The sequence below is a fragment of the Musa acuminata genome, unplaced genomic scaffold (genome assembly GCF_036884655.1).
Source record: "Musa acuminata AAA Group cultivar baxijiao unplaced genomic scaffold, Cavendish_Baxijiao_AAA HiC_scaffold_1093, whole genome shotgun sequence".
NCBI lineage: Eukaryota > Viridiplantae > Streptophyta > Magnoliopsida > Zingiberales > Musaceae > Musa > Musa acuminata.
The window spans coordinates 48,661-65,276 of record NW_027021307.1 but is presented as its reverse complement, the minus strand read 5'-3'; positions in this window follow the sequence as shown (position 1 = coordinate 65,276).

The following is a 16,616-nucleotide window of genomic DNA, read 5'->3' as shown; positions in this document are numbered from 1 at the left end:
TTATGGAGTTATTGTGAAATATCCTGTTTCAATAGATTCCCACAAAAGAGGAGTTGAACCTAGCCTAGGATAAAAAACCTGACTCATCATAGGAGCTTGGTCTGTCTTACTTCACCGTCGAGAAAGAGGACTGAACGTCATCTGCAATCGGAAAGTTCCCTTGAAATCTTGTTCGGGAAAGTACCGGTCGAGTTGACTCGGATCAAGACTCAGTGAGAGTTAAGGTAGGGTCGGCAAGTTCCTGTTCTTTTGTTGTCTTAGATAAATAATAAGCAGTGTTGTAGACATATGATAGAAAATAAATAGTGGTGCACTACTGATAGATGAGAAAGTCACAAAACACCCTTATTTAGCGCATTGTACTGAAGTAGAGTATCTTAAACCTACCTCTTTCTTTGGTTACCCCCTGAGAGTAGTTGTAGTTCCAATTCCATGTCAATTCTTAAAGCATAACTCGCTAACGGAGCTAAACTGTCACAAGCAAAGGCGCTAATTAAGCACTTGTGTTTAGTCTCTATGGGGGCGAGTTGAGTCGACCAGATCTTATGAGTCTTCTCTTTGTTTGTGCCCGAGTTTCATTCTCACTTTGGAGTTTCATGCACTATTGGAGTACCCGGAGCCTAATTCTTCTACTTGGCCTAACAGAACTCTGAATGGAAAATAATAGAAAGTATTCTGGTTCATCATCGCTTCCTTGATTCAAAAGACCGTTCTAAAGTTAGTACTCGTTGAATTGCTCATAACAGGAGCCCTACGTTATAACCAGTCATTACAATTCCAGTTTTCGGGAGTCAGCGTAGGTCAATATAGAATAAGAAGCCCAGTCGTAAGCGGTAAGCGAAAGTCTTGTTTACTTTTTGAATGCTTTGGCACAACGTAAGAAGAAGTTTCAAGAAGCAAGTTGAGTCTGGTAATATTACTTACTTATATACTTGGGCAGGAAGGAGGAAATTCTGGATTCGTTTTGTTGGCTTTAGATCTACTGCGGAAGCTAATGCTGTTCGAGTTTAAGTTGAAATTGGTTCCGCAAGCAAAGTGTGAGTTTCATCGACAAGAGAATAAGGTGTTGTTTTGTCTCCGAGAGAAGATGAAAGATCATAAGATGGATCTGATAAAGCGCATAGAAGAATCCGCTGTTAGTTATCAGGTTAAGGTCTCCTGTTAGCTATCCTGTTAGGTATCCTGTGTATTCAGTTGTTGATAGATAAGGGTTTGTACTTGTTCACTCCAAAGCTTGAAAGTCAGTAGCGCTTGTTAGCTGCAATTCCATTCAATTCCTTCCGCTTTAAGGCAATAAGAGAGTACCTTAGATATAGATTGAAGGCTATAAGATAAGTACCATGGATATAGGGTTCGGCAATCAAGTAACTTCACTGACAACTATGCCTACATGAAAATATGCCTCTATTCAAACAAGTAGTAGAGTTCAAGAAGCCCTTGTATGCCTTATTAGCTGACTTTACCGGGCACGTGAAGCTTATTGTAGCAGGGTGCTTCAAGAGGATAGGTTCGGGCAAGTTCCATGACAGTTTTCTAAAGTATTGTTCGGCTAAATCCAAGTGTGTTAGTTAGTTTCTAGGTCCAAGTTATTCATTCTTTGCATCAGTTCCGTGAGCTGCTCGCAACAAGTCAAGTTTTAGTATAGGCTAACGGTAAGTTGGAGCTAAAAGGATTCCTGGTTAACTCGCTTGTTATCAGAGAAAAAAGATCGTCTGCGCTTACGGGAGTTATAAGCAGAAAGTCGAGTTGGGGCGCTAAGCAAGACTCAGTGCTAGGGTGAGTTACAAAAGATGAAGAGATAGAGAAACTAGGAATATAATTACAGTGTCAACATGGAACAAGGGATTCTATTATTATGGAATTACCCCACTTATTTCTTGCGCTTATTAATACTTCAGATATAGGGTGCACGCCTTAATTCTTGTGTATATGTGTTATTGGCGTTAGTTATTGGCGCTAGTGTCTTTCTCTAATCACTTCCATTAGTGGTATTGTACTAGTGGTATTGTACAATACTTAAGCAATAGGAACTGTTATAGAATCATTTATATCCCGGAACCAGCAATAGGAACTGTTATAGAATCATTTATATCCCGGAACCGGCAATAGGCACTGAGTTATAGCTGAACCAGCAATAGGCACACACTGTTATAGAATCATTACTGTCCTTTACTTAAGCAATAGGCACTGACAGAGTGATAGCCGCAATAAGCAAAGTTATAGAATCCATGAATCCTGTCCTTTACTTAAGCAATAGGGACCTAAATAGAAGTGAGAAACACTTGGAATATGAGAGTAACACATCATATTATATAAGTCAAGAAAGTATAGTAATGGAACTCCTGAAGATAGAAGTCAGATTGGAATAGTAGTGCACATCTTCTAAGTAGTCAGAAACTAGTAGTGCACATCCTCCATAACATAAGAAGACATAGTCAGAAACTAGTAGTGCACATCCTCCATAAGAAGAATTGTAAGAACATAACCCTCCTGTCCTGACTAAATGGCAAATAACAACCTTCTCCTTCCGTCATAAATAGAAAAAGAACAACCTTCTCCTTCCGTCCCAACTCAAACAAGCTACTTAAGGAATACGAATGGAGTTAGTTATTGGCTTTCCCTTTGTTGTCGTAAAGATATGTTATTGGCTTGACCGAACAAAACAAGCAAATAGGGAGTTAAGGAGTAGGCCTATGACTCCGGGAGGGTGCGCGAGGCGACTATTTCTTAACGGAAGGTGTGCAGTGCTCGATATCGCCCTGTAGTGCTCCTTTAGATAGTAGCAAGGCATATAATCCAAGTTCTCGTTGGCTTACCTTTCATAGTAGAACAGTTTGCTTCCGTGAAGAATATCTAGTATAAGAACAGTTCTCGTTGGCTTACCTTTCATATATCTAGTAGCTCTGGGTCAGTTAATCGGTTAAGGCGCAAGTCAGTTGCAAGCCGAATGCTATACCTTTCATCGAAGAAATCAAGTCAAAACACAGAACAAGCAACGGGAGCTCGCTCGCAAGAACAAACAACCAGCTAACGGGAGTTTACCAGAACAAACGCAGTGAGAATTGGCAGTTGGAGGCACAAGGCAGAATATATTAAGCAATTTAGTAAGCAGAACACGCAACTAGGGCAATAAGATTCATTTACTATCGTCTAGGGTTTGCAAAGAAAGCAATTATGTATTAGGCTTACTTATCTATAGATTATTATAGATATATCAGCAATGGAGTATCACTCGTAATGGAATAAGCAACGTTTGTGCTAACGTATGCGAAACGAACAGGTGTAGTTAGTTAGTTTGTCGGCGCTAACGCTTACTTCTTACTTTCCGGCTCACTATAGCTGACTTTCCTGGGTGCCAACATCAATCAATTCTTCTAGGGGCAGAAGCTAACAAGTAATGGAATTTCAAGTACTACACAGTATTTGCTAAGTACACAGTATTTGCTAAGGCCCACGGAGCACTAAGTCAATCAGAATCATAAGAATAAGATGCCTCAGCTGTTTCAAGAGAATGCAGCATCAACAGGATAGGAATCAGGGAAGGCGATCCATAAACATAGGCTTACCAGCTTTGTTTTCACAGTCTGCTTGAAGAACATTCGTTCGATCTTCCTCTCACTTTCCTTAGAGTTGGCAGCTTTGAACTGGTCCATGCTCGTGGTGAGCAATGGTCCCAAGGTGCTCTATTGCCCTCTTATATACGGTTCGCGCGATCACCTTCAATTTGATAAGCGGAAGAGGGGTAGTGAGACCTTTTTTAGAGGTTCATAGGCCCTCGGTTACCTACCGTCGAGGAGCTAGATATACAACCTATCGTAGGTCATAGTCTGGAGTTGGGGGCTATGAGGCATATTTTGGCCATGGGCAACTATATCAATCAGAGGCGACTCTCACCAATCAATGATTGGCTCATTAGGGTTCGGATACCTACAGATGTTCCACCAAGATCGTCCTCTTGATCGGTTAGTGGGCGAAGAGTTCTAGCTCCTACTTTAAGTCGTCAACGGACCGATGGCCATTGTTGCTTCTCTTCGAGGCTAGGCAGTACATAATTCTATTACAGGCGGTCGTTCGCGTCAAGTGTTGTTAATTCGGCACTTGCTTATAACATATTTTAGGTTCCCTGGGTGAAATCCGCTAGGTCTAAGGTCAGTTTGACTTTACGGCTGGACAACCTCTCGGCTATCTATCCTCTTTCCCTCTGTTTTTTGCCTTATCATGTTTTGGTTTGGTACTGTGCAGAACAAGTGTACCCAGGCCGATGCTTTGAACAGGTACGGAGTCAAGGATTTCATCAGGTAAAGAATTAGGGGTGGATATATCTTCTCAATAATATCGAATTTCCCGGCAGTGCGGAATTTTCCAATTTCGGGTTCAATCGCTGGAAAAAGATCTGTCTCCGATCTCTATCCGCTCTTTGCTTAACTCGCATCACCCTTTTGGACTAATGGCAGTACATCCAAAACATCCTGTTGTTTCTGTCGGGTTACAACTCTTTCACGGGAGGGCAGTTTACAAGGCTTTGGCTGGATTCTCTCAGTCTAGGCCTGCACACAACGAGTGCATCCTGGTTACCAAGTCGAAGTTGCCTTTCTCCTTTTGGGGGGTTAGCGAGAGGGCTACCGTTGAACCCATATCTCTCAGGCTTTATTATTGATTGATTACTTAGGGAAGGAATCCAAGGATGACTTAGGGAAGGAATCCAAGCTTTTATTGATCCAGCCTTTTATTCGCTTCGGATGTACCCTGAGGATCTATTCCAATTAGTAGTTTCTTGGCTTGAGTAAGAAAGTCACAAACAAGTCAAAGGATAGGAGGGGCTAAACAATTGGATTGATTGATATAATTGGAGTTGTCTCTGCGGTGTTTGGAAAGGGTTATTCTCTATAATGGGTGCGGGGGCGTCTATGAGCGGTGCTCCTTCATCCCCTGATCCGGTCTTTAAGCGTGCAGCGAAACCTCTATATTTCGGCGACGCAACAAACTTTCTTCCTTCACTAGGGGAACTTAGCAAAGCGTTTCCTGGGCACAGGTGATTGCCGGAAAGGCCATTCAACACCTTTCGGATGGTATGTTTTTGTCCACTTCTCCACAATAAATAGAATACAGAGAGCGTCTTAAGATGTTTTACATAAAATAGGAAGATTCATTGGCGGAATGGCGACGGTCATGGACCTTATTACTTGTGGGTAGATTTCTTAGAGTAGCCCCCACCTCTTGATGTAATCTGGACATCCATCGATTAAGACCCTCTGGCTACTACCCAACCCCACTCCATTGTGGTAGACATGGCAAGAGTTCGGGTTCTTTCTTTCTTTCTCTTCCGATTTGCTTCAGAAGAAGAGGCAGTCTATATCTTAACAGATTTCCCCCATCGTCGATAAGAAGATAAAGACAACATTTTGTCCTGGCCTCATTTTCCACCAATGATTTCCAAATGGAATTCTGCTGAGTACAAGTTCCTCGGTTTTGAATATTGGAACCACATTGCTTCTATACTTGACTTGGTAAACCTCTCAGTATGGACAACAGCTCGATTACCTTTGAGCCGGTTTTTGTCCTAATTTGTATCGAAATTGATCCTTCGAAACTGCTAAAGCGGATCGGGAAACCAATGTCAGGAATTTCCCAAGTGTTTCTTTTGACTATCTATGAGAAACTCCCGGCAGTATGCTTCAAGTGTGGGTTGGGTGCATTGGTAATAAACTAACGGATTGCCCTGATAGGAACCCGACGAGAATATCTTGTCTACAATAAGTAAGGATTCCTATGCCGACGCCTGGTGAGAAACCTTTTTCCAATAGAGTTTGGGAAGGCTGATGCGAATTCAAGCACTTATACCTAGTTTTCATCTAGAGAACATCCGGATGATGAAGACTTGGAGGGAGTCTGCACTACCAAATGATCTTAGAGTAACCAAAGCTATTGGTAACATAAGGTTCAAAGCTATGGCATCTACGGACGCGCCGGGCTCGAAAGCTGTCCAATCGAAAAACAAAGCTGTGGAATCATCCCTAGCTGAAGCCTAAAATGAGGTTCGGGAGTCTTTCCTAACCCTACTAGGCATCTTCTTTCCTCTGAATGAATTTGATTAGCTGGAATTGCAGAGGACCTACGAAGGCAGATTGTCAGAGATAGAATTCTGATAATATCCCAAAACGATTGAAATCATCTCTTGTTTGGTTGCAGGAGACTTACTTGTCGGAGGAACAAGCCAGCAACACTATCAAATGCATGGGTCGGCACTGGAAATGTTCTGCTCAATCCGCTTCTGGATCAGTAGGGGGAATTGGTCTTGGTTGGTGGGACTCCACTAAACGCTCAGGTGATTTCGTTCCATACATGCATGGTCATTTCGTTCCATACATCTAATGGTATTAATACCCATCTTTTCATTATTCATAACCATGGCTTCCTTCAATAGCTTATCTAATACTTGTTGCTATTATCTTCTTTCTCTAATACTTGTGCTATGATTTTTCTGATCTAAAGGAAAGGGGATTCTTATGGGCTTATACTTATTTTATTGATGCTCCTTGGTGTGGGCGATTTCCATTGTGTTCTAAATCCGGAAGAGAAACGAGGCGCCTTTTACGGCTAACCATTCTGTTAACACTGGAAGTTCCTTATTTGGTTATTTTACTTGCTGCCGGGTTACATGATCTCGGTTTGAATAGTTAACCATATATAAGAGCTTATGTTATGTTATTTGATAGGTTCTAATAAGAATAGAGAAGTAATGCTACTCGTCTTAACTGCTAATGCTTAGTTGGTAAAATGTGTTTGGGTTTTCTACGGTTTTGCACCCACCTCGTCTTTCTTTGTTCTGATCATTGTCCACTCTCTCTTGCTATTCGCGGATCTCAAAAACCAATAATTAGTAAACCTTATTCTATTTCTTAGTTGGAGGACGGAATATGAATCTGTTTTCAATGGAATTATATGGTTGATATTGGAGCACAGATCAAAACCGCTTTCCGCATGATTTTGTCTTCCAATCATAAAGGCCTGAGATATGTCTTATCCAACTAGAGAACTGTCTTGGTCCCCTTTGGAGGACATCTATTCTAACCTCCTATAAGTCCAAATTAATATATTCGAAAAAGAAGGAGGCCACTACGGGTTTGTCTGATCAGGAGGATAAATAGCTCTTGAGTCTTCATAACCATTGGATTGCTATTACTAGACAGATTCATATTTTCATTAATCGTGGGTGAAGGCCAAAAGGTGAAATGGATTAATGATAGAGATAGAAATACAGCAGCAGATAGTATTCATAAAGCTTTTTCTGTGATTTCTTTGACTTTATTTGATTATTGGCCAGCAAGCAATACTCAGACTTCAAGGACAGGACAGGGGATACTCAGAAACGGATGGATCCTTCCCCTTTCGAGAAGAAAGAAGCTCGCTCGTCTATTTGCTCTTTAGGTTTAGGGAAGAGAGAGCCCACGCTTCATACCAAACTTGAGACTCTACTCGGGAAAGGACAGATAGAGGCATAGGCTCCTCTCATAACTCTAATAAAGGACAGATAGAGGGATTTCCACTTTAGACTCTTCTGGACTCCTAGAATTCAAGATCACTTTCTCCTTGGGAGAGCACTCCTAGAATTCAAGATAGCTTTAGACTCTGGACTCCTAGAATTCAAGATCACTTTCTCCTATCTCCGAAAAGTGCCAATTGCTAACTTTCTATTTTATTGGAATTGGAGAATCCACTATCCAAAAAGAAAGAAGATGAGTTCTCTTCAACTCTCAATAGGGTCTCTGGTCTAGACAGGCGGTGGAAACAGCCAAGCGGAGTTTCTTCTTACAGTGAATAGTCCATTCTTTCCTGCCTTTCACAATAGATGTCCAATGCCTTATTAATACTTATATACTCTTATCAGTTCTTTCCTACCTTTCATTCAATAGATGCCCAATGATCATATTCCTTATTAATACATTTTGTATACTTATATGTGTTTGCTTTATACACTAAATAGTTGGGTCATTCAATAAAAGAGTCTAATGGAAAATGGTAATGAATCTAATATGTATGGTGGTTTTTCAAGAATACACAGTAATCCCAGCAGTGTTAGAGACGTTGAGATCAGAACAAAACGATTGGATTCTCTTGAGCCTATATCGGCCGGCCGGGCAACCCCATATTCCTAAAAAGACTCCCGACCAAAAGATGAACCATTCTTTTGAGAGTTGAGTCCATACTGCCCTTTCTCTTTTTCGTTGGAGCCAACTTTAGTGGAGAGTTTAGTCGCATGTCCGCTCCTCTTTTCTTTCCTAAATGGAATCGGGCTCGACCCCTTTCGCAAGTAACCACTAATGTAGCGCGTCAGCGGGGGGCAATCCGATGGTCTCCTATATAAAGAGAGTGAAAATTAGACTATGTTTTTTGCTACTGTGGGTATACTTAGTGAGTACTTGAAAATGCTCTCGAGTCTTCTGCTTTTTTTGTTCTTTTCTAAATTGATTCATCGGGCTATTCTCTAAGATATGATTAAACCAGAACTGTGAATTCTGCATCTGTATTCCGACCCTACTTCTTTTGTTTGAGCACCCGAAACCAGACTTAAAACAGCTGATTCTCGAGTTGACAACACAGATGACTTGAGAACTGCTTCCTCACAGGATCTAGCTTCTGATCGAGTAGACCTAACTGGCACACAAAGAGATGATACTGAAGGACTTAGGATTTTAGAAGCACCTCTCTCGTCGACAAGGGAAGGAGCTACTGCACCGTGATTAACTCATTCAAAACCGATTGCTACCGGTGGATCTGGCTCCGCGGAATGATCCTTATTCTATAATACATCTTCTGCTGTAACTTGTATACTAGCTTAAAGACAAGAAGGGTTATCGGCATCTTTACCTGCCCCCGAACTCGGATACAAGGGGAAAGCCCGACCCTAACTCTTATAAGTGTGAACTGAACCCCTACCCGACCTCTCTACTGGAAGTTATGAATTGCTATCAAACCCGGGAGTCACAGAATGAACCAAGGGAATGATAGACTCAAACTCGGGAGTGACAGGATGCGACTGGTCGGTGGGAGGATGTAGCTAGTGAGGAGCAGCCTTCAAGCACTAACTCCAAGGCTGATGCGGTGGATGCTCAGACTTCCACTAGTGCTTCCAAGCCTGACACTGGTGGGTAACAGCCTTCAACCAGTAACTCCGAGGCTCTAGCTACTACCTACCAGATTGAAAGCAGTTAATCCAAGACTTAAGCCAGTGCCAACAAGCCTTCACTCAGTTGCCGACCAGTCTTCATATAGTAACTACCAGAACAGAACCGAACCAGTGTATCTCTAAGCCTTAAACCAGTGCCAGCGAACCTGATAGCACTACCATCAAGACTTCACCCCGTGCATCTAAGACTCAAACGGGTGGGAAACAGGCTTCAATCAGTGCATCACAGACCGAAACACAGGGGAGCTAGACTGAACCCGGGAATGGAGCTGGAACTCACTATAAGGGCACAGAATTGAGCTAGGTAGTTTAAGGCTTCAACCACCACCACAGAGAACGGAGCTGCCTAAGATCAGACTGAAACAAGCGCTACTAAGAATGCAACCACTGCTGCTAAGGCTCCAATCGGTGCTAACGGGACTGCAGCTTAGGTGTTACAGACTGATACCGGTGCTGCTCGGAATGGAACGAGTGAGGGATAGAATGGAACAGGGACAGCCAAGCCTGAAAGCAGTACCAACAAGACCGAGTCCTCTGGGGACTAGATCAGAATCAAACTAGTGGCACTAACTACCAGCCTGAAAGCACTAACTCCAAGCCTGAAACCGGTGTATCTGAGACTTCACCCAAGCAGTATGAGAATGCAGCTCGGTAGTTCAAGACTCCAACCAGTGTTTGCTCGGACTCAAACAAGGGCTACTTAGAATGGAGCGGCGGAATCCAAGGTTTAACAAAGGGAGTGACAGGCTCTAGCTACTAACTACAGGACTAAGACAACTGCTAGCAAGGCTGAAACCCCAGCTACTGAGACCTAAACCAGTGCATCTAAGAGTGTAGCTAGCCGGTGTAAGGCTTAACTCACTGCTTCCAAGACTGATACCACTGCTACTGGGACTACAACTGCTACTATAAAGCCTGATACTGGTGCTGGGCAGAATGGAGCTAAGTAGTTACAGGCTATCCGGTCCTAGTTACAGGCTATAACCCGTGAATCCAAGGCTTAAACAACTAACTACTAGACTTCAACTACTCCCACTGATTCCCTCTGTATTCCTATCGATTCCCTGCCATTAGGGGTTGTACTTAAGCCTGAAAGCGAGGGTAGTAAGCCTGAAGCTAAGGAGGGAAAGAGTGGAACGGGTATAAGCAAGGGATAGAGTGAAGCTAGGGAATGGGACAAGCGGACTGATACCAATGCCAATCAGACTGATGCTTGGCAGTATGGGTCTTGGTATGTAGCTGCTCAGGCTGATACTGGTGCTGCTGATTCCCTGTAAGCCAACCGATCCCCCTCTTAGTAAGTACAGGTAAATGCACCGATTCCCCGCTTCTAAGGGTATTAATCAACGAATAAGTCCACCGATTGCCCAGAAGCAAGATCAGAATGTCACGGGGTAGTCAAAGAATGAAGCAAAGCAGACTAAGAATAGAGCTAAGGAGTCACAGAACTCAGCCTACCAATCAGTAGTTACAGAATTGACCTAAGAAGGGATAGACTCAAACAAGGGAGTGGCAGAGTGAAGCTAGCAAGTACGGGAATGGAACTCAGTAGGCTCAGACTGACACAAGTGCTACTCAGAATGGAAATAGTCAGGCTAAGACTGCCACCGGGTAGCCAAAGAGCGGAGCTGCTAAGGGATAGAGTTCACCCGAGGAGTTAGAGAATCAAGCTGATAGGGCTAAGCCTTAAACCAATACCACTGAGAATGGAGCTAACTCCAAAAGCTCCTACCGCGTAACATGGCGTAGTGACTTGGTGACTTCGACCGTGCCCCCTACTACCGGATCTGCCAAGCTACTGGCTCAGAAGGAAGCTAAGTAGTTACAGAACCAAACCAGTGCCAGCAGGAATCAACCTAGGGAGTGGCAGAGTGAAGCTAGACATAGTAAGACTGATGCCGGGAATGCTGCTAAGGAGTCCAAGAATGAAATAAGGTAGTTACAGGCTCGAACCCGTATGTATGAGAATGGAACGAGTTAGTTCAAGAATGCAGCTAAGTGGACTCAGACTTCCGCTCCAGTAGCTAGGGTCTCTAACAAGGTAGCTCGGGTCTTAAGCAAGGGCTGCTCGGACTTCAAGCCAGGGTAGCAAGTATGGGTGATCTCCACTAGGGTATCGGAATGGAGCGGGTAAGTGTAAGGCTTCAACAAGGTAGCTCGGGTCTCTAACAAGTAAGTAGAAGAACCAAACACCTAACAACCAGACTGCACCTAAGTAGTTACAGACCGAAAGGTCGACATAAGAATACAGAATCAAACACAGGGAAAGAATGACACTAGTGAAACGAAGCCTTAAAGCAGGTAGCCAAAGAATCAAAGCAGTAAGTCCAAGCCTGAAAGCACTGCCGACAGGAATCAACCCCTGCCCCAACAGCTTAGAATGCAACCACTGCATCTAAGAACCAGAATGAAACCACTGACCTGGTGTACTAGATCAGAATCAAACCACTGGCCAAACAGAATGATGGTAGCGAGTGAAAGAATGACCCTCGGTAGTTACAGACCGAAACAAGTGATTCAAGAAATGCACCAAGGCAGTGATAGAATGAACCAAGGCAGTAGAAGGCTAAGAATTCCATGGGAGCCGAGCCTGTAGCAAGTGGTTTAGATAAGAGTCCAGGGCTAGGACTAGTTCCAGTTCCAAAGTAAGGTTAAGGCGTGGGAAGGAAAGAAAGAAAGTCAGAATTTATGGTATGCCTGCTTGGCCCAGCTTCTGTATCAAATGCTTCTGTATCAAAGCCAGTACAGTACTTATTCTTCCACTTTTCATAAGGGCCTAGACTTAACGAGCCGGGATTTCAAGAGTTCAGAAATAGGATTGAAGTCTGCTGCCCCTGTTCCAGTTCGAAAGTAAGGGTAAGGCTAGGTCGGGTCAGGTCAGAAATCAGAATGAGTTTACAGAGGTAGAGAAGAAGAGGGGCATATTAGCCGGAGTGAGATTAGTCTAGTTGCGAGAGGAGAGGAACTCTTGATTTGTTTGAAGAGCCAGAGGAGAGTAGTCCAGGAGTGGAAATCGAAATATCAGAATGATGAGTTTACTCGGTGTCAGCAGCAGTGAGAGTGGAGTCTAGGAAAGTAGAGAGGGAGAGTTATCAGAGCAATCCAATCCATAGTTATTAAAGAAGAAAGTACTTGCTTTGAGGCTAGGGTTGTGGACTGACTTATTGAATTCCAATGCTAGGCTCGGGTGCTTGTGTGAAGCAATGATACAATAGCTAATATAGGACATATGAGTCAATCGATAACCAAAAAACTCCTGCCGCTACACTCGTGACTTGGCCCCTACTTCATTCTCTCTGTTCTTAGTAAGGATTGAGCTGTTCTTAATGGAGTTTCGAAAGATAGAGTATCCAAATAGAAAGACAGAGAAACCATCAAATCACAGAAACAAGAAAATCAAAGATCTGAGAAAAACAATCCAATCACAAATTAGAAATCATAAATAATCTAGAGCCAAGCTTAGTAGTCAGTTGCGCGGCAGCAAATAAATAGTCATGTAGAAGTTATTACAAAAGATGTGTTCTGTCTTTATCATATACCAAATAAGTACACAAACAGTAGCACTGCACTGCCGCTACACATTAGTAGTTACTTGGCGAGAATTCTCTCTATCTTTATTAAGGGTTTTTCGCTCGCTACCGCTTTGAACTCCTGCCGCACTTTAGCTCACTGACGCGTCACGTTAGTAGTGACTTGTCTAGTAGTTGTTTGTCTAGTAGTAGCTTGGTGGATCAAACTAGGGAGTAAAAGACTTCACCCAGGGAGTTACAGAACCAGTGAATCAACCATTGCCAGCAAGCCTTAAACCAGAGCATCTCAGCCTGAAACAAGTAAGTAACAGACTCGTAAGTACTAAGATCAGAATGCAACCAGCAAATCTAATACTATAGCTACTCCGATAAGAATTGCACTAGTAAATATAAGCCTTAAAGCCCCGAGCAGCAGAAGTGGAATCTGTCTTCGTTGCGTTGCGGTAAGTCATACCCTGTAGTTGCCAGCGGAATCCCGAGTGGAGTCTTCTCTTCTGTTTACAAGTAGTAGTCCAGGTTATAGGGTGGAAAGGGAGTGGAACAAAAAAGATTATAGGCATCGTTTACCGGGCAGTAAGAGAGGTGTACGAGTTGACCAGAGAAGAGAGAGGCAAGGGATGCAACAATCGGGTCTTAAAGCTTAGGCACAAATAGGAGAGGATTCCGTGCTTGTGTGAAGCAAGTAGTCAATAGATAAGTAGTTGCTAAGTAGTAGTCCTGTCAGTAGCTGTCCCTCAGAAGAGGGTGGGTTTCCTCGGTTCGGTTAATCCAATACACATATAGAAGATATTGCTACTGCTAACAAGACTCTCCCCCGGAACTAAGACCTTAGCTGCTGACCTCGAAGCACCAAGTAACTGCTACAAACAAAGCAGCAATAACAAATCATCCATTTATTGGTTGCTGCAGGTAAAGAAGAAGGAGACGGAGTTGGCACATAAGCAGGTGACCGGGGGTGAATGAGTGGAATTCTGAGTCATCTTATAAGGGTTTCATTCCTTTAATTACTAGTTTCATTGTTCTACTTATCTAACAAGAACAGGACTACCACTTTCTACTGGCTCGGATCAAGTTTCATTCTGATATTCCCACTTTCCAACCTTAGTTTGATTCTTAGTCTGCTTTGTGTCAGTCTTAGTCCCTACCCTTACTACCTGGTTTCTAGCTTTCACTCCTTAGTTGAAGCCTGCTCGGGGTTAGTTGCATTCTCAGTGACAGTGGTTTCATCCCTGTTGGGGTACTGTTTGGTTCTGTAACGAGTGAGTATCAGGCTTACACCCAATAGCTCCATTCTCAGTGGCACTGATATCAGGCTTGCTTGTTGAAAGAAGTCATAGTGAATTGTCTCCAAAGCTAAGGTAGTTGACAGCAACGAGTGGAATTATGTGGACAGGCTGGATTGGAGCATCAAATGCTCTATTTAACCACTTATTGAGCTTTATAGCAAATATTATATGGAAAACCACCTTATGGGCAAAAAGGTGACTTCTTACTAAAAGCAAATTGGTTCCCTTGGCCTAGTTTCCTCCCCCTTGGAGTCAGGTTTCTTTCCCTTGGTTCATCTAGTTTCTTTAATAATAACAGATTTTGGATAGTGCTTTTTGGCTACTGAGTGTATACTGAGTGGGGCCAAGCAACATAGTAAGTTGCGCGGCAGCTCTTTGAGTTTTCTTTCGCTTTTTTTGTATTTCTTTTCATTTTATTCATCCCATTCTTTTTGATCATTTCTCGTTCTTTGATGGTTTTTCTGGTTGTTATCAATTTCTATTTGATGATGCGAGGTATCTTCTTGCAAGAACAGTGCTACCGGGATCAAGACTAACTTACCCGACTTCTTCTCTTGTTCCTACGCCTTCTATTGTTCTTGCTTGCCCCGTCACTTGTTGTTGTTCCAGAGGGAAATACCCCGGTTGTTGTTCAAGCTGTTGACCTTTCTTATGGCCCAGAGCAGACAGAGGTGTTATCGACCCCAACTCCACTCTTGGCTTAGAATTCTCTACAAGGGGGGAGCGGTCTTAAACTCTCACTCGACCGAGAAGAAGCGAAAGAGAACTAATACTGAGTCACTCACTCCTACAGTTGCTACTATCTGAACTAACTACTACTGTTCAATCCGGTGTGAAAGCCCTATTTATCTAATCTTATTAATAACATTGACCCTTGCCTTCTCGAGCACCCATAATAGAAGAATGTCATAACACTGCTTCTGATCGAGTTCTTGTTCCTGCTCCGGATATTGCTTATGCTTAAGTATAAGTAGACTTACCGCAACACGACTTTCTTGCTTTATACCGGGCCTGGCTCATTCTTCTGTGTGCCTATCCTCGGGCTACAATTAATTGAACCCTGCGTGTCTGCTAACTTCATTAGGGATACCTCGCTTCGTAAGATGGTCTGCCCCTACCCTCTGCTGGGCTGGTGGAATTTGGATGCACCCGTTCAGTTATATAAGTAGACAGATGAAACAAGGGATTCCGCTCGCACTAGGCGAACTTAAAGAGATGCTCTTATAGATGAAACAAGAAAAGGTAGAATACCACTCCACTCTCAATCAGTTGTTTCAGCCACCAAGCAACCATGGGCAACAAGTCTCTATTTGACTCCGCGCCAATACAGCTGCTACTAGGCTCGAACTCTCGACTCTGGCAACAGGCTACAATTCTCTGTGCTAAGCTCTGTGCGAAGGGGGTTTACCGCCAAAACCTTTAATCATAATCCTCCTCTACGGCCTACTACACTTTCGAACGGGAACTGGTGATTCGATTCTCTTTCTTACCTTGCATCTAGTAAACTAACTTATACTAATAAGTAGAGTGGAAAGGAAAGTTCAAGCTGATGATCCTGCTTCGGCTTCAGATTCTTTTGTGGAACCCAGCTTTCCAGGCAAGCACATTCTACACGACAACTAAGGGCAATAACCTCTATTGTATGCCGGTCTCTCTTGCCTGCTTCCTAGACAAAGAAATCCACTATCAACTCTCAACTACCGGGGTCTTTTTATCGGGCATAACCTTACTTTCTTACTGTCACTGGGCATTCTCAGATCACTCTACTTGCTTCACTGCATACCTTCTGGAAAACTGCCGAGACTGGGGTTGGCGAGAGGGAGTTCTTCTTTCATCTTCTAAAGAACAAGATTGAAACTAGTATACGCTTGGCCCCCACTCTGAGAAAATTCCCCCCAAACTCATAGGCCTAAACTCCAAATAAGGACTTTCTCATAAAAGTATCGGGCCTAAACTCCAAATAAGGACTTTCTCTAATCTAATAAGTAGGACAACTAATAAAGTCAAGGGATACATCGGTAGGAAAGTAAGAGTACACCCTTATACTTAAAGAAATCAATTCGAAAGTCAGTCTACCATACGAACTATAAGACATTGGCGCAGTAGATATAATTGAACTAGTCAAATAAAGGCAGCAACGGGAAACTCTGAATTGAACCTAAGTAGTAAAAGACCTAGATAAAGGTAGAAGAACTCGACTATGACTGATAAGAAGCAAACTCATAAGTCAGAACGAAAATGCAAACTAGGAAAGTCAGAAACAACCCTCAAACTGGGAACCGAGGTAGGAATAGAATTAACAGCTAGGGAATTAACCCAGGATAGAAGACATGAACTTAGGAATACGACTCAGTATCCTTCCCTCCATACGTGTCCAAGAATCACTTTTCCTCTTTCGCTACTGCTCCCAAGTCTCTCCTTTCTTTCTTTGCAAACCAGATTGAAACGTTCTATATTTATATAATATCGATTAGTCCAATAAGAATTGTGAGCGACTCTAGAAAACAGCCCTTTACTAACTACTGGAAAGAATAAAGCAAGTCATAGAGAATACGGGTACTACTGATGGGAACTCAACTTGGAACCCAGCCTTCTACTAATGATCCCGAACCT